General features: G+C 41.3%; 1 long non-coding RNA gene across 1 annotated transcript in view; it reads right to left on the reverse strand.

The window, feature by feature from the left end:
* LOC115505134 overlaps positions 1 to 18,664 on the reverse strand; it is a 65,279-nt gene that overhangs the window by 16,653 nt on the left and 29,962 nt on the right. Inside the window, exons 5-8 of the long non-coding RNA XR_004343109.1 lie at positions 14,089 to 14,242; positions 12,257 to 12,320; positions 9,019 to 9,103; positions 8,217 to 8,513 (exon numbers count right to left, since the gene is read on the reverse strand). This is a non-coding gene — a long non-coding RNA (uncharacterized LOC115505134). The remainder of the gene's footprint in view (positions 1 to 8,216; positions 8,514 to 9,018; positions 9,104 to 12,256; positions 12,321 to 14,088; positions 14,243 to 18,664) is intronic.

Below are 18,664 nucleotides of genomic sequence, written 5' to 3' on the forward strand. Positions count from 1 at the left end.
GGCCTAAAGGAAGTTATAAGTAAGAGAGAGAGGTCAGAGAGATATTTGGGTGGGGTTAAAACACTTGCAAAGCACATAGAGCCTATGAACCAGTGAAGGAATTTGGTCATTTCCCCGAGTGACACATGAAGCTACTGGAGGATTTTTAACTTATACTTTTAAAAGAGCCCTCTAGCTACTGCAGTGGGACAGAGTTGGAAAACCTAAGCAATTAGGATACTATTAGGACAATCCAGGCAAGATGATAGAGACTTGGACCAGACCAGTGCAATAGTTATGGAGATGGCAAGAAGGCATTGAATTGTAGGTGTAGTTGATAGTAGAGCCACAGAATTTGTTCAAATGAATATGGGATAAAGAGAGGGATCAGGATGATTTCAAGATTCTTGACTTAAGCAACTGGAAGGGTCGAGTTGCCATTTATGGGTGTAGGGAAGACTGGGCAAAGCAGGTTTGATAGGGAGAAATCACACCTTTGGTCTCGGTTAGTGTTTGAGATGTCACTTAGAAATCCAAGTGGGGATGTCAAGTAGATATATGTGTCAAGTAGAATATATGTGTCTGGGCTTCTGGGACAAAGTCATGACTGAACATATAAATTCAGTAATCACATTTAAAGCCATGTGACTAGAAGGAATCACCAAGGGAGTGAGTATAGTTATGGAAGAGAAGAGGTCCAATAACTAAGTCCCAGGCTTAGAGTCAGGGAAAAGAGAAGGAACCAATAAAAGAGACATTGAAGTAGCTACCACTGAGGTAGAAGGAAATTTAAGAGAGAATAGTGTACCAGAAACCAAAAGAAGAAAAGATTTCCAAGGAGGAAGGGAGAGAGAGATCGATTATGTCAATTGCTGCTGATGGGACAAATAAGAGGAAGATAGAGAACTAAACATTGGATTTGACATCAGCATCATTTGGATGGCAGTGACCTTGACAAGTATGGGGTAAATGGCTAATATAGGATTTTTTCCTGAAAATGGGTTTCTTTATTTTAAAAAAAGAGTGAACTGAGCACCTGAAATGGAGTGAAGAGGAAGAAGGTAAAGAATGATGAAGGATGTTTGAAGGAAATACAACAAACTTCAATAACTACATGCAAGTTTTCTCACTACCTTTGGCCTCAGTTTTCAGAAGTGCCCAATGAGAGAGTTGGTCTCTATCCTCAGTTTTATCTTCTGAATAATGGGAATATTTTTTAAGTTTCTTTCTTTTTTTTTTTTAATGTTATTTATTTTTGAGACAGAGAGAGACAGAGCATGAACAGGGGAGGAGCAGAGAGAGAGGGAGATACAGAATCTGAAACAGGCTCCAGGCTCCGAGCTGTCAGCACAGAGCCCGACGCGGGGCTCGAACCCACGGACCGCGAGATCGTGACCTGAGCCGAAGTCGGACGCTTAACCGACCAAGCCACCTAGGCGCCCCTATTTATTTCTTTTAAGAGAGAGAGAGAGACAGAGACAGAGACAGAGACAGAGACAGAGAATGAATGAGTGGGGACAGGGCAGAGAGAAAAGGAGAGTGAATCCCAAGCAAGCTTCACGCAGTCAGCGCAGAACTTGACGTGGGGTCAGCCCCATCAGCTGTGAGATCATGACCTGAGCCAAATGAGGAGTAAGGCTCTTAACTGATGGGGCCACCTCACCACCCCTAAATAATGGGAATATTGGTTGTACCTATCTTATAGGGGTATGCTTGGGGTTCAATGAGTTAAAACATGTGAATTATTAAATACTTCCTGGACATATTAAGTTCTTAATAAATGTTTGCTATAATCATTGTATTGTCACATAATATTCTTATTTTCCCTTTAGCTTGGACATTTCACGACTCTATGTCATCATTATCATCTTGCTTAGAACCAGCCACCCCCGATGGCTAGTTCTAGTTTTGTACTGATATGTAGGGTGGATTTGCTTCCTGACAAAATATTAGTCACGGCTTCCTTGTTGTCTTCGTAGTAAGAGTCAATTATAGATCAGAATGAAGTAAGTAAAAAAAAAAAAAAATGAGTTGGGATACTTTTCCCTTGGATGAGTGGTCCTTTATTGATAACCATGGATGAGTAGATACAAGAGGCTTTAATCTTAGGGTTTTAATCTTAGGTCCACTTGGCTTGAGATAAAACATTCTCTTGGAAAACTGGTTCCTGAGTGGCTTTGGAAATGGCTGCTCTCCACAGTTTATATTTTTTTGCCTGGTTGTTTTTGTAGTGTTTACACTGTCCTCTCCAGCTAAAATTGCTGGGCTGACTTTGTTTCATCTGGACTTTATATTACACCATAATGATTAATCCACTTTGTCCGTGCCAAAAGCAGCTAGCATTTAAGTACCACTTGTAATTTCCACATCCAATGAAGTAATTCATCCTAGCCTGCAGTTTTTACTTGATAAACGTCCAATCTTTGTCTGCAGTGCACCTGGGACCTTTGCTATAGCATCATGATGGTGAGAGATTTTTAGAGTTCATTTCTTGCTCTCTTTCACCCCCTATCCATTTTTCAAATCTGAGGAAGGGTCTTTATGGACATGGGTCTGGTATTGACCAAATTCACAGAGAAAGGAAGGGCCAAGAGAAGGTGACAATCAGTTGGTGTCTCACTGAATTTGATCTGTCTTCCCTCCCTGTGGCAAGGATGGCAACAGGGAGCTGCCTCTTTGCCATGGCACCCAGTCAGTGAGGTGAGTGCTGCTGCAGAGGAGAGGGTGGGAACCTTTGGCTTCCCCTGCCCTGGTTCCTCAGGATACTGTCCAGACTCTTTGAGGTGTGTGTGTGTGTGTGTGTGTGTGTGTGCATGTGTGCGTGATGACTTTATTTGTATTTTCCAGATGTGGAAGTGGAGATTCAGAGAGAACTGTGTGAGAAGTCACACAACCAGTACGTAGTAAAGTCAGTAAACTCAGGTCAGGCTAATTCCAAAGTCTATGTTCTTAAACCCTGTTCAATACTGCCTCCTGACCCAATCTTATTTTTTGAAGTATACAAGTAAGTGGCTTTTAGAGAGTTGGTGCAAATCACTGCAATCAATTTTACAATGTTTTCATTACTGAGTAGAAGCTGTGTACCCTTTTTCTGTCTCCCTAAACCTACCATTCTGCCAGCCCGAGGCAATCCCTCCCCTACGTTCTGTCTGCAGATTTGCTTATTCTGAACATTTCATATCAGTGGAATCATACAATATTGGTCTTCTGAGGCTGGCTTCTTAGAATTAGCATAATTTTTAAATAAAGACAATATTTTAAGAGCAATTTTAAGTCCAGAGAGTTCCCATATACTCCCAGCCCCCACAAATACATAGCCTCCCCCATTATCTCCCACTAAAGTGATACATATGTTATAACTGATAAACCTACACTGACACAGCATAATCACCCAAAGTCCATAGTTTACATCAGGGTTCACTCTCAATGTTGTACATTCTCTGGGTCTGGACAAATGTATAATGACATACATCTATCAGAATAGTATCATACAGAGTATTTTCACTGCCCCGCCTATTCATCCCTCCCTCCCTGCCCCCAAGCCCCTGGCAACCACTGATCTTTTCACGTCTCTATAACTTTGCCTTTTTCAGGATGTCATATGGTTTCCATGCAGTATATAGCCTTTTCAGATTGGCTTCTTTCACTTAGTAATATCATTTAAGTTTCCTTCGTGTCTTTTCATGGCTTGATAGGTTGTTTCTTTTTGCCACTAAGTAATATCAATTGTCTAGATGTACCACAGTTTATTTACCCATTCCTCTACTGAAGAACATCTTTGCTGCTTCCAAATTTTGGCACTGAATAAAGATGCTGTAAACATCTGTGCACAACATTTTTGTGTGGACATAATTTTTTAACTCCTTTGAATAAATACCGATGAGCAGGATTGCTGGATCATATGGTAAGAGAGTGTTTAGTTTTATAAAAGACTGCCAAACTGTCTTCTAAAGTGATTGTACCATTTTGAATTCACAAGCAGTACATGAGAGTTTCGGTTGCTCTGTATCCTCATCAGCATTTGGTATTGTTAGTGTTGTGGATTTTAGCCATTTTCATAGGTATGTCGTGGTATCTCGTTGTTTTAATTTTCATTTCCCTAATAATATATGATGTGGAGCATTTTTTTCATATACTTATTTGCTATCTGCATATCTTCTTTGGTGAGGTGTCTGTTAAAGTCTCTGGCCATTTTTAAATCCAGGTGCTAGTTTTCTTATTGTTGAGTTTAAAGAGTTCCTTGCACATTTCAGATAACAATCCTTTATCAGACATGTCTTTTGCAAATATTTTCTCCCAGGCTGTGGTTTGTCTTCTCATTCCCATGATATTGTCTTTCACAGAAGTCAAGTTTTTAATTTTAATGGAGTCCAGCTTACCAATTATTTCTTTCATGGATCATGCCTTGGGTGTCATATCCAAAAAGTCCTTGCCATACCCAAGGTGATCAATGTTTTCTCCTATTATTTTCTAGTTTTTTAGTTTTGTTTTTTGCATTTAGGTCTCTGGTCTATTCTGAGTTAATTTTTGTGAATAGTATAAGGTCTGTGTCTAGATTCCTTTTTTTTTTTTTTTTTTTGGCCTGTGGATATCCAGGTGGTCCAGCACCATTTATTGGAAAGACTACATTTTACTATATTGCTTTTACTCTTTTGCCAAACATCATCTAACTATATCTACTTGCATATATTCATTGACTCTCTATTCTGTTGCATTGATCTATTTGTCTATTCTTTTACCAATACCACACTGTCTTGACTGCTGTAGCTGTATAGTAAATTCTAAAGTTGGCTAGTGTGAGTCTTCTGAGTTTATTCATCTCCTTCAATATTGTGTTTGCTATTCTGAGCTTTTTGCCTCTCTATAAATTTTAGAATCAATTTATCCATTTCCACAAGATAATTTGCTGGGATTTTGATTTCGATTGTATTGAATTTACACATCAAGTTGGGAAGAAGTGACATCTTGACAATACTGAATATCTCTCCATTAGTTCAGTTTATTTAATTCTTCTCTGATTTCATTCATCAGAGTTTTGTAGTTTTCCTCATAAAGATCTTGTCCAGCTTTTGTTAGATTTGTACCTAAGTATTTCATTTTGGGGAGTGCTAATAAAAATGGCACTGTTTTTAATTTCAGATTCCACTTGTTAATTGCTAGTATACTGAAAAGTGATTGACTTTTTAAATATTAACGGTGTATCCTAAAACCTTATGATAAGCACTTAATTAATTCTAGGGTTTTTTTTTTTTTCTTATTGATTCCTTCTGATTTTCTACATGGACAATCATGTCCTCCGCAAACAAAGACAGTTTTATTTCTTCCTTTCCAACTTTTATCTGTTATTTCTTTTTCTTGTCTTATTACCTTAATTAGGAATCCCATTACAATGTTTAAAAGCAGTGGTGAGAGGGAACTTCCTTGTATCTGATATTGAAGTTTATCACCATTAAGTATGATGTTAACTGTAGGGGTTTCTGTAGATATTCTTTATCAAGTTGAGAAAGTTCCCCTCTATTTCTAGTTTACTGAGCATTTTTGATCACAAATGGGTATTGGATTTTGCCAAATGTTTTTTCTGCATTTATTGATACGATCATGTGATTTTTATTCTTTAGCCTCTTGATATGATTACATTACTTCATTTTTAAATGTTGAACCAGCCTTACATACTTGGGATAAATCCCACTTCTTCTTGGTATATAATTCTTTTTTATACATTGTTTAATTCAATTCTCTAGTATTTTGTTGAGGATTTTTCCATCTATATTCGTGAGGAATATTACAGTTTTCTTTTCTTATAATGTCTTTGATTTTGGAATTAGGGTTATGTTGGCCAAATAGAATGAGGTAGGTAACATTCCTTCTGCTTCTATTCTCTGAAGGAGATGGTAGAGAATTGGTATAATTTCTTCCTTAAATGTTGGGTAGAATTTACCAGTGATCCATCTTGTTAGATAAGTATCCCAAAATATAGAGCAAAAAAGCAGAGAAGTGAATTATGAGAAGAATGAAAAAAATATGGAGAAGTAATAGAAAAGGGCATAAATCTAATCAGTATGATTTTTAAAAGGTCAAGAATTTATCCCAAAATATAATAGAGGAAATTTTTCCATAGCTGAAGACAAATAAGAATCTTATGAATGTCAGCAACTTGGAGGTACCCAGCACAATTAATACAAAAAATGTTCACACTTAAATACATCCTTGTGAAATGTGTTTAAGCCAAGGTTAAAGACAAAAATATTTCATGGGGCGCCTGGGTGGCTCAGTCGGTTAAGCATCCAACTTCAGCACAGGTCATGATCTCGCGGTTCATGGGTTCGAGCCCCGTGTTGGGCTCTGCGCTGATAGCTGGGAGCCTAGAGCCTGCTTCGGATTCTGTGTCTCCTTCTGTCTCTGTTCCTCTCCCGCTTGTACTCTTTCTCTCTCTCTCTCAAAAATAAAGATTAAAAAAATTAAAAAAAAAATATTTCATGCTTATGTGGTGGTGAGTGAGTAGGACAAGTTAGCCTTGCTGGAGAGAAAATCAGATTGACATCAAGCTTTTCCATTGGGATAAGAGAGAAACACATTCAGAGTTCTAATGGAAATTGATTTTGAACAAATAATTTTATACCCAGTAAAAACTATCAATGAAATGGGAGAGTAAAATGGTAAAAATAATGTCCTTATATGAAATATGATGCTTCGTGAAATAATGATTTTAGAATTTATACAGAAGGATAAAGAAAAGAGAAAGGCAAGCCATACAAATAACAATTGCCCAAGCCCAACTGCTTAATACAAAGTAAAATTGGAAAAAAAATACAAAAATACATGCAGTAAAAAACAACAACAAAAACCCAGCAAAATGATATTGAAAACCAGGTTTCACAAATTAGCAACCCAAACTACATTAGCAAATGAGGAGGCCTTGGAAAGAATAGCTTCAAGAAGAAGTAAATTTCTTCTAAATTGCTGTAAATTTTAAATTATTATTTTAGTAAGAAAGTGAAGGCATATGATAATAATGCATTATAAAAATTCAGTTCCCTGCTTCCTCTATTTCTCCCTCCTCCTCCCAATTTACATCTATGCATTTCCTCCTTCCTTCCTTCCTTCCTTCCTTCTTCCTTCTTCCTTCCTTCCTTCCTTTCTTTCAGTAGACTCCATGCCCAACATGGGGGCTTGAACTTACAACCCGGAGACTGAGAGTCACATGCTCTACTTACTGGGCCAGCCAGGTGCCCCTGGGCATTTCTTTTTCTATCAGCACAGGTTAAATGAAATAGTTTCATCACTTTTTCTCTGAGTCCACACATATACATTAAAAGGTAAGCTCTACGAAGGCAGGTTTTTTTTTTTCTCTGTTCTGTGCATTGATGTATCTTTAGCACTTAGCACAGTGCTGGTACTGCATATGCAATCAATAAATATTTTTTTATTTGAATGGAATGAAATTGTATAATCAATAGTATTCATCTAATTAAAATATTATAAATTCTGGCTGTTTTTAGACTTAATACATGGCCAAAACACACCAAAATTAATTATATCAGAAATAATAAATTCTATACATTTGACCATGTAAATTAACTATATGATGAACTGACTCTGTGATACTGTGACCAAGAGAGGAGGAGGGAAAGGTAGGGCTGTTAAATCTCTCATTAACTTAGAGGGAAGTATTGACATCCTGCCTAAAATTGATGGATCAAGAAATGGAAGGTTGAATACATTGTACAAAGCTATCGACGCATCTAAAGGAATAATAAAAAAATGAAATATATCTGGCAGTGGTTGTTGAAGGAAAGTGTAAATGAGCCAAGCTCCTCATCTTTCATAAGGGGGCCCATCAGCTATACTTTGAAGCTGATACATCAAAAATAAAGGGATAATAAATTATTGTTGCGGAGGTTCGCCTCAGAAGGATTAAAAATAGGAAACTCTTAAGCTGTTACTTCTGTGGAATGCCATAGAGAAAGACCTTTACTTTTTAAAAAAATTACTCTCTAGTACCAACTGAATTTTATTGCCATGTGCCCATACTTTAAAAGTGACATTTTTAATTTAAAAATAGTTTCTAGAAAAAGAGAAGAATTTTTAGGACAGAAAAAAAATGATCCAACTGTTTGCAATTACATACTGTCTACCAGCAAGGACCATCAAACATTTTGCAAACATTATCTGATGGCGAGTGTCAGAATTTACATTTGCCAGATGGAGAAATTCAGACAAAGATGGAGGTGACTTACCCATTTTCAGTGCATCTGTGACCAGCCAGTGATAAAACCCAGGCTTCCGGGATTCTGAGTCCAAAATAGATTTGGATTCATTTCTTCTTGGAAAAACCACCACATATTAGTATGATGATAGTTAAGGAAGAAATCCAAACTAATAGATGGCACACTCTGTGTTTAGGGCTTGGAAAATGCCTGTATTTTTCCATCCGATAATCTGGTGCCAAAATGCACATTTTTGCCTGTCGAGAAAAAGGTCAGAGCTTCTCTGAAGCACCTGATGGGAATATATATCAATTCAAGAAGTTGTGCCTACAAAGATAAAAAATGATAATCACTGTAACAACCACAATACATTTGTAAATCTCACTATATATGTATGAATAAAGATTCCCACCATTTGTGGCTACTTAGAAAACTATATATGGTTAATTAGCTTGATGAATAATTCTGATTATTCGGCCGTATGCCTCTATTATTAATTCAGACCACTAGCACAGGTGGAAAGGAGGAAAAATATTTGACTGATCTGGCATTATTTTACTTATTGGTTTCCCTCTTAATGTGAATTTTAAAATATTTACTTATTTACTTATTTGCCTGGCTTCCCTATTTAGTTAAAACTCTGGAAGGGAGAGAAGGGGAGCCCATTAAATGATTATAGCAGATTTCCCTTGTTTTGTCACTACCGTTTCCTCTCCCTCTTCCATCCTACCCCTAACACCACACACAAACACTTCTGCAAAGTCGCCTGTATCAGGTGATACTGGCCCAATGGCCAAGATGAGCACTGGACCAAAGCAGCTGCAGAACTTACATGAGAATTTGCGAGACGGACTTGTGAGAGCCAGACTCAGTGTGGCTGCTTTCTTGAGAAAAGAAGAGCTGTTTTAGGTCAAGAGCTGTCGGCAGCCAGATTTTCCAGGGTGTCGAAGAGAAACAGAGAAACGAAGAAGAAAGTCAATGTACAGAGTGGAGCAGAGGTGAGAGACAAATACAGTGACCATGAATTAACCTTTTTTGTAATTGTGATAGAATATGTACAATGTAGAATTTACTATTGTGATCCTTTTTGAATGTGTAATTCAGTGGCATTCAGTACATTATATTGTTGTGCAACCTTCACCAGCATCCATCCCCAGAACCTTTTCATCGTCCCAAACTGAAACTCTACCCAGTGAACAATACTTCTCCAATTCCCCCATGCTCCCAGCCTTTGGTAATTACTCTTCTACATTCTTTCTCTATGAATCTGACTATTCTGGGAATTAATCATTCGTACCAGGGTATTGTTGAGAGCTGCATCAGTTAGCAATTTATTGTCTCTCAGATCCGAATTCACCCTTCCATACAGGTTCCACAATAACAAATGGAATTCCTTTAAAGCATTTCTCCCCTACAAAGAACACCTGTTGAGGTTTCTCAGGAGAGGGTACTAGAGGGATAATGCAGGAGGAAGGGGCCTTCCTGCTGGTTCTGGCAGCCGCATTGTCAGTTGGTGGTACTCTATCCCAGCCACAGGCTCAGAACTCATGGTCCCTTGGTGACTTTACAGCCCCAACCTGGCCAGTGATCACCTGGCCGTGTTGACATGGACATGGTATATTCCAAGCCTCCTGTCCGCAATGGCACCCCACTCTCTCTTCAAGCTCCTGTGCCAGACCACTGGCTGCAGATTTTCTATGCCCAACCTGTGCCCCAGAGAGTTGCTTCCTGCTTGCTCACGCATTGCAGACCAGCTCTGGTCTGGGCAAATCTCTCTGCCATCCAATGGTTGCAATTCCAGCCTTGGGAAGGGGGTCCCCTTTCATATCTGTCTCTCCTTAGGTGCTCTCCCTTGGCCCTAGGATACCACATAGAGTTTCCCTATATCTTATAATTGCTCTTTTATCAAAAATTTAAAAATATTTATATTAAGCTTCCGTTATTTAAGTCACTGTGTGGTTTCTGCCTGTTGTTTACATCTGGCAGATGTAAACCAGGATAGTTCTGTGCAAACTAGGGTGTGTGTTCACCTCCTCTAGGGACGGAAGGGAAAGTCCTGACTGCATTTGAAGCTCTGGCTGTAGTTTATTTCTCTTTTTTTTTTAATTTTTAAAATAAGTTTATTTATTTATTTAGAGAGAGAGAGAGAGAGAGCAGGGGAGGGGCAGAGACAGAGGGAGAGACAGAATCCCAAGCAGGCTCTGTGCTGACAGCTCGACGTGGGGCTCAAACCCACAAACCATGAGATCATGACCTGAGCCAAAACCAAGAGCTGGACGCTTAACCAACTGAGCCACCCATGCACTCCATAGTTTATTTATGAAGTCTACTATGTATCTGCCCTTGGGTCTTGAGACAAATTTGTTTCTTCAAAACAAATTCTAGCTTTGTCTTTAAGTGAGGTTAAATGTGTTTCTGTTACTTGAAACTAAGGGAGGCATCACTAATAAAAATGTAATTTCACATTCTTTCAAATATGGCTCAGAAAAAGGGATAGAGGGATGAAGAAAGACTACCTAAAACCAGAAAAAAAGAAAGGAAGACTATGCCAAGGGTTAACATGGCAGCAAATTCTCAGTTGAGCTTGATGTTGATGTTAGGTCTTCAGGTTCTGTGACTCACCTCTCTTGTCACCAGTGGGGGAACTCATACAAAGGGAGCTAAGTGGGGCACTGGCTGACCCAAAGATTCTGAATGCAAAGAAACAAGGCTGAGGTCGAATGAAGCCTCTTACTCCCACTGCAACCAGACCTTGAGACCTGCTCAACTCAGTGTGTATCTGAGAGTTGGGTATGCAGAGTCAACCCAAGTTCATTCACCAGGCACCTTTGAGGACCAGGGCTGCCTCACATCCTCAACTACCAGGGGATAGAGTAGGAGCCTGCTATCTAGCAGCACACTTCCAGTGAAGGGAACATTCTGGACTGGTTTTGCTCAGCAGACAGAGTAAGTCCCTGCCCATTACTAAAGCATGTCCCAGGAAATGTCAGACTCTTGCCTATCACATTTGTCTTTTTTTGTCTGAGAAGGGGTGCTCAATGGGGAGGAGACAGAGAGGAGAAATCTTCCTCCCCTGCATTTCTCTTCATATGAAGAAAATACCAAAATGTTGGTGTTCATTCCCTCCTCTATGAGCCAAGATGCGAGACCACTTCTCAACACTACTATTACTATTTTCCAGGCCAAGCCACCATTGCCTCTTGCCTGGATTGCTGTGGTAGCCTCCTCACTGTCTCCTTCCCCACTTCAGTCTATTCTCAACCTTACAGCCAGAGTGATTCCATGAAAATAGAAGTTAGCCTGTATCACTCTTCTCTTGGAAACCCTCCATTTGTTTCTCATCTCAGAGCAAAAGCCAAAGGACTTACTTTGGCCTGCAAGGCCCCACACCATCTAGATTCCCATGACTTCTCTGACTTTATCTCCCACTAGTTTAATGTGGCAGACTCACGACAACAACTGGTCCTAATTCTCCATCCCTCACTATACTCACACCCTTTGCAGTGTGACTTCGACAGTCTCCCCCAAAAGAAGTGGGATTTGTTCTCCATCCCTGGAAACTAAGCTGGTCTCATGAATTTCTTTGGTCAATAGAATGTGCCATTGTTTCAGTTCTGAACCCAGACCTTAAGAGGTTTTGTGTGCGCTGTGTACTCTCCCCCCTCCCCATCTCCTCTCTCTCTCTCTCTCTCTCTCTCTCTCCCCTTCTCTTTTCCTCTTTCTCTCTTTCCTCTCTTCTTACTTTCTTTTTCCTTTCTCTCCTCCTCCTCCTCCCTCCACACTCCTGCTATGACATAAGAACAGAACATCAACCTACTGGAAGATGCGAGGCACACAGACATATGGAGCAGAGCTAAGTCAATCCAGTTGTCTTATCTAAGACTGAGATGTGTGAGGGAGCCCAGACAAGATCAGCAAAACTGTGCTGACTTGTAGCTGACTGCATAGGCATTGAGTGAGCCTTGACAAACTCAGCTCATCTCAGCAGAACCACCCCAGTGATCTTTAGACTCATGAGTAAAACTAAATGATTGTGTGCCACTGAGGTTCTGAGGTTGTTTGTTACTCACCATTCTTGTGAGATAGATGACTGATACATTCCTCTGCCCATTCTTCTCCAGCCATAATTGCCCTCTGGAAAACAGCAGTCACATTCCTACCTCAGAGGCTTTGTACTTGCTGTTCCCTCTGGCTAGAGTCCTCTTCCCTGACCCACCCCACCCTCAATAGCTGCATGCCTTGATCCCTAACCTCCTTCAGATCATCTCTCCAATGTCACCTTCTTAGTGAGATCTTGTCTGGACATACATAATATGATCTTCTAACACATCCTTTTCTCCCTTTTGAACTTAAAAACATTGTTTTAATGTTTATTTATTTTTGAGACAGAGAGAGAGAGAGAGCAGGGGAGGGGCAGAGAGAGAGGGAGACACAGAATCCAAAGCAGGCTCCAGGCTCTGAGCTGTCAGCACAGCCCAACGCAGGGATCAAACTCGTAAGCCGTGAGTTCACGACCTGAGCTGAAGTCTGACGCTTAACCGACTAAGCCACCCAGGCGCCCCTCCCTTTTCAACTTTAACTTTCTCCTTAGCACTTGTTGCTATCAAATATATTTTACGTATTCCTTATTTTTCTTGCTTATTATCTAACTTACTCGAAAGCTCCTTGGAAGCAGGGATTTTTGCCCTTTTTTCATTCGTTACTCTATTCCCATGCCCAGAATTATGCCTGGCACATAATAACACAATACACAAATAAGTAAATCAAATAAGTAAATGAATGGGTGTGACTTCTCCATGGAATGATAGAGATGATCGGAAAATGTTTTCTTAATTTTTAAAAACTGGAAAAATTAAAAATCCCTGAATTAAATTTGTTTTATCTAAGTTCTCTTCCACCGCCATGATCGTAGTCACAGCCACCCTGACCTTCTGTCTGGATTGCTACAATTGCTTCCTAACTAGTTTTTCTGCACCTGTCCCTGCTCCATATAATGCATCACAGCCACGGTGGTCTTTTTAAAGAGAAAGCCCGACTGAGACGGATATCCTTAGCATTGCCTAACAGGACCTGAAAGATTTGCTCCTCCCTACCTCTCCACCCTCAACTCTTCTTGCTAGCTCATCGGTCCTAAGGTTCCTTAAAATTGCCATGACCCTTCCTGCCTCAGGACATTTCCATGAGCTGTTCCTACCCTCAGGGAATGCTCATCACCATCACCATCATCATCATCATCATCATCATCATCCCTTTGCCCAGTCAACCCCTATTCATCCTTTTGATCTCGTCTCAAGGATTATTTCCTCAGGAAAGCCTTCACAATTCAATGTTTTTTTCTTTAAGGCACACAATACGACTTCTAACGGTAAGTTTGTGTGGCTTGTATGATGTCTGCTTTTCCCAACATACTGTAAACTCACTGAGGACTTAAGCTATTCACCAGGTCATTTGGATGAGTTTGGCCTCAGATTCACCTAAGCCCTTTGTAGAGACTTGCAGTGTCAAACAGGAACCCATGAAGAAAAGAGCTTTTGCATAAGGAGTTGAGTCTTCCAGGAAAGACTCAGCCCTGATGATATTTTTGTTCCTTTCTGAAGCCACAAAGGTCTATAAACCATCCCTCCCCATGACCACCGCCAGTCCATTAGCAGTAGAAGCCAGAGAGAGCATTTACATTCTAAGGGGTTTGTACTGAAGAATGACACCTCTCGTCATTCTTGCAATGTCACGATTTATGCAATCAAGTCTTGCTTTAGAGGACAGCCATTAGCCACAGGAATGGGCACAGCAAGAACAGCAGAAGCAGTGGTGATTAACCCTAGCTGGGATTTTAGTCTTCTATTGCCGTGAACAAGTTGCCACAAACTAAGCAGATTAAAGCAACGCGAATTTATTATCTTACAGTTTCGTGGATCAGGATCCAAAGCACAGCTTCACGGGATCCCAGCTCAGGGTCTCACAAGGCTGCAGTCAGGGTCAGGCTGCAGCTCTCATCTGGCACTCGAGGTTCTCATCTGAGCTCATTCAAGGTGTTGGCAGAATTCAGTTCCTTGTGGCTGCAGGAATGAGTTCCCCATTTTCTTGCCAGCTGTCAGCTGGGAATCATGCTCAGCTCCCAGAGGCCAGTGGCTCTCCTTGCCACATAGGCCGTTCACCACATGGAGGTTTTTAATTTTTTCCAGGCCAGCTGGAATGTACTGTTCCGACTTCTCTGTGACCAGTGGAGAACGCTCTCTGCTTTTAAAGGGTTTACGTGACCAGGTCAGGTCCACCCTGATAAGCTCCGTTTTTGCCATATAATATAACATAACCATGGGGGTGATAGATATTTCACTGTATTCAGAGGTCCTTCTGAACTCAGGGGGATTAGACGGGCACCACACTGGGGGATCCTGCCTACCACAGGCAGCTAGGATGGCTGATCTTAATAACAAAAAACTACTGAGGTTATATTCTTGCCAACACTGTGCTAATTACATTTCAGCATTTAATCTTTAAAATAACCTATGAGGTAAATTCTATTACTCTCCTTGTTTTACAGGTGAAGAAACTGAGGCTCAGAGGCCAGGTGACTTTGTCTAATTTCACACAATCAGTAAGAAGCATAGCCTACATTTTGAACTTTGGTCTTTCTGACTCCAGAACTCATTCTTTTTCACTTTACCTCATCGAAGCTGGTTCTCCTGTAACCAGCAGAATGATGATTGTCAGTATTTATGGCTATAAATACTGGTAGTCCTGCCCACACCTCAGGAAATAGGTTCTTCATAAAAATGTTCTTAATTAACCTTTAATTAACTAAAATGTGTTATCCATATCCTACGAAGAACTCTAGTTGATAATCACTTTAAACTCTTAGTGGAGTTATTGACTCAAGTATAAACTGGTGTTAAAAGCTTTCGGCATAAGGTTATTGGGGCACCAGACATTTGTACAGTATTGCCAAAATAACACCACCCAGTTTACCTTCCAGTCACAAGGGTGAAAACTTAGTGCTACAATGGAAGGGTAAGATTGCCATTTGCCTTAAGTTCAAATGCTAGGATCCCTAATAGTGGGTCGGTCAGAACATACTTATCTTACGACAAAATGCAGTATGAATTTCACATCTCCTATGATACAATCTAGATAACAAGGTTTAACCTGAATTCATTATGACTTTGCGTTTGACTTCCATTTTATGAAAAATTAAGTGGGTTAGAGAAACAAGCTCTAGAGAAACACAGAAAAGGAACTAGTCACATCGAGAAAATGGGATGTTTTATAGATAATTGCCCAAATCCATTTAACAAGCATGATATCGTGTCTTTTGTCTATGGCAAAAGAGCTTAAGAAATATCCATGTAACGACAATCGTGTATATTCGTGCCTGAATTGGTCCTTAACTGGACAAACCAGCTAGAGAGGACATATGGGGGATGACTGAGGAAATACAAGGTGGACCAGGTATGAGATTAGATGTATTGACATGGAAAGTTACAGATTATTAACCTTAGAGAAAGCAATTACAAGACAGTCCGTAACAATTTAAAAAATAGTATATTTCTCATTTTGAAAAAGATATGTAAGAATACATAAGAATTCTGGAAGGGTATACAATAAGATTACCAGTGGTAATCTCTAGTTGGTGGAAATAGTGTTTTTATTTTCTTATTTGTTGTTTACCAGTACATGTGATGCTTTGCAATTATAAGATACTTTAAAAAAATATATATGTTAAAGTTTACTTATTTATTTGAGAGAGAGAGCAAGCGAGAGCAGGAGAGGGGCAGAGAGAGAGGGAGAGAGAGAATCCCAAGCACGCTCCATGCTGTCAGCACAGAGCCCAACACAGGGCTCGATCTCATGAACCATGAGATCATGACCCGAGCCAAAACCAAGAGTCGGAAGCTCAACCAACTGAGGTGCCCCAATGATAAGAGATTTTTAATTTAATAAAAAGGAAAGAAAGTCATCAGTATATAAGTTTTAGCCTAAGCCATGGGAGTAAATGAGATTGCTCAGGGAAGGGGCTATCCAGAATAAGAGGGCTAAGACCACAGCATTCAAAAACATCAAGATTTCAGAGAGAAGACCAAGGAAAGAGAGCTAGTCAGAGACTGAGGATGAGCCATGAAAGAACAGAAGAAGCAGGAAGGCCAGGGAAGGGGAGGTTTCCAGAGGAAAGGATAGTCAGGTGTATCAAATGCTAAGGATAGGCAAGCAGGATGAAGAATAAAAGGTCACTGACTTCACGGTAGGAAGTCAACAAAGACTTTTGCACGTGGAGGGATAAGGAACGAGAGGTGGTTCTTGTAAGGAGTTGGTAGTGGGGGAAGGACACAAGACAGCAAGTAGAAGTCAGTCGTGGTGCCCATCTTTGCACGAGGAGGTGAGCAGCGACAAGTTGCCACTCAGGTGTGTTCCAGGTAAAGGAAACACTGGAACACTGCTCCTTTACCCAGCGAGAGTGGCGCCTCCTGCAGGATGTAAAGGGAAGGCTCTATGAAGCCGGCAGAGCAACAAAGAGTTAAGCAACGTGTCGGTAGATTGGAGAAGGCCAGTGGGAATGGAGAAATTGAAAACCTAAGACTCGAGAAGGCAGGATCATTTATAGCACAGGATGCCCAGGCCACAGAGCAGGGAACCAGGTGGAGCACAGAGGAGGCCGGTGACCCTGTGCAGGACTGAGGCTGGCTTCCTCTGAATCAGAGTGAACGTTCAGGAGCCAGGACCAAAACCAGGCAACTCTCACCTTCTGTTCGAGTCACCAAACTGGTGATGATTAACAATGATAAGTATACTTGGAAAGCAGGTTTTCTAAGGGACAGTGTGCTGGTTTTTAAGTTCTGCAAAGCCACATTAGCAGGCACTAGACCATGTGGGCCTCGCACATTATTGGAGTAGGAGGCTGCCCACATGATGGGATTTGAGGGGTGGCCCATCACCCCAGGAGTATCTCCCATGGGTTTTTCTTAGTGATAGGTGCTGTGATGAGTGAATAGACAGTGGAAGGTTTGGGGTCAGTAGATGAGTTTATGGTCTATCCTTTCTGTCACGTATACTTTTTGAACTTCAGTTTGACTTGCTTCAGTGAACATTTATCAAATACCCACAGGGCGAAAAGGGCACTGTTCTCAGTACAGCCCATGACATTTCATTTGATCCACAAACTGGGTGAAGGGGCTGGAATAATCTGGGGCTGTACCTGCAATGAGAAATAGACAACAGTTCTTGTGTGCCCGGATCAGAGAATTGCCTCCCTGAAAAAATAAGCCTGAAGAAAGAACAAAGGTGCCATGTTAGGTCTGATCGTTTCCTTTCTTTCTCTGTACTCTCTTCCCATCGCCCCATCACTCAATCAGAAAGCCCCGATGTCCTCTGGCCTCTTCTGCCCCATCCAGTCCTGCCTTGGTGCTGCTGACCACACAGCAAACTGTCCCCGGGTCAGCAGGTCTCAGATGTGCCTGCAACACTCCAAACTGGGGCTTCACAGAGACCACAGACATCTTCCGAGGGACTCAGCAGCTGCTCAGGGTCGTGCAGCTCAGAGTGCATTAATCAAATGTTATTATTCCCCACCGCTCTGTTTGCTGTGTCAGTTAGATCTGGGACAAGCTGTTGGTCAGAGGGTTTGCTCCCTGGTGCCTGTTTGTAGACACGCATCTTCCCAATTTATCCTTCAAGCAATACTTTGTAGGACAAGACCGGTATCCCCCATTTTCCTCACAGCTTTAGGAACTCTGGGGCTTTGCACAAATGTGTACAAGGTGTAGAGATTCCAGCCAAGAGAAGAGAGTGGGAAGGAACACTGCAGCGGGAGGGAGGGCTGGAAGGTGCTGGGCCATTAATTACAGCTCAGTGGGGACAGAGAAGGAAACAGCAACTCGGAGTGGAGCTCCAGAGCAAAAGCAAACAGGACGGTTTTAATGAGAAAGTCCCTGAGAGGAAATGACTCAATGGTTTGGAAAGAGTGGGCTTCAGAGAGGCTGGAGGCAACATGTGTGGAGCCCCATCCATAGGGAGGGAGTGGAGTCAGCCGGGGGCAGGCAACTGGGGAGGGGCACGCAGGACTTTCTTTTTGGCACCCAGAGATAGCAATCAGCCTGTCCACTTGGGGCTTTGCCCCACATGTCCATGGATGGGAGGGAGTTGGAGAAGGGAGTCTCAGGGCAGGAACAGCTGTTCCATCTGCAGCAAGGTTGAGAAAACCCTCTTGATTCTCAGTATGGCGGTGCGGGGTGGGGAGGGAGGCTGAGATTGCTTGGTCAAGGATCTGTTTGGAAAAGGTGCCGGAATATCCTGGGGCTGGGCTGCAATGAGGGATGCACAACAGCATTTCCAGGGTCTGGAACACAGAACTTGCTCCCTAAAAAAAATGCCGACAGACGAGCAAAGATGATCGTGTTGCAGTCTTGGTGTCTGCATCAGAGAGAGAAGCATTTTCTGATTCAAAAGTCAGGGCATGGTAACTGAGAAATTTTTTTCCCTAGTTTCTG

The sequence above is a fragment of the Lynx canadensis genome, chromosome F1 (genome assembly GCF_007474595.2).
Source record: "Lynx canadensis isolate LIC74 chromosome F1, mLynCan4.pri.v2, whole genome shotgun sequence".
Classification (NCBI taxonomy): Eukaryota; Metazoa; Chordata; class Mammalia; order Carnivora; family Felidae; genus Lynx; species Lynx canadensis.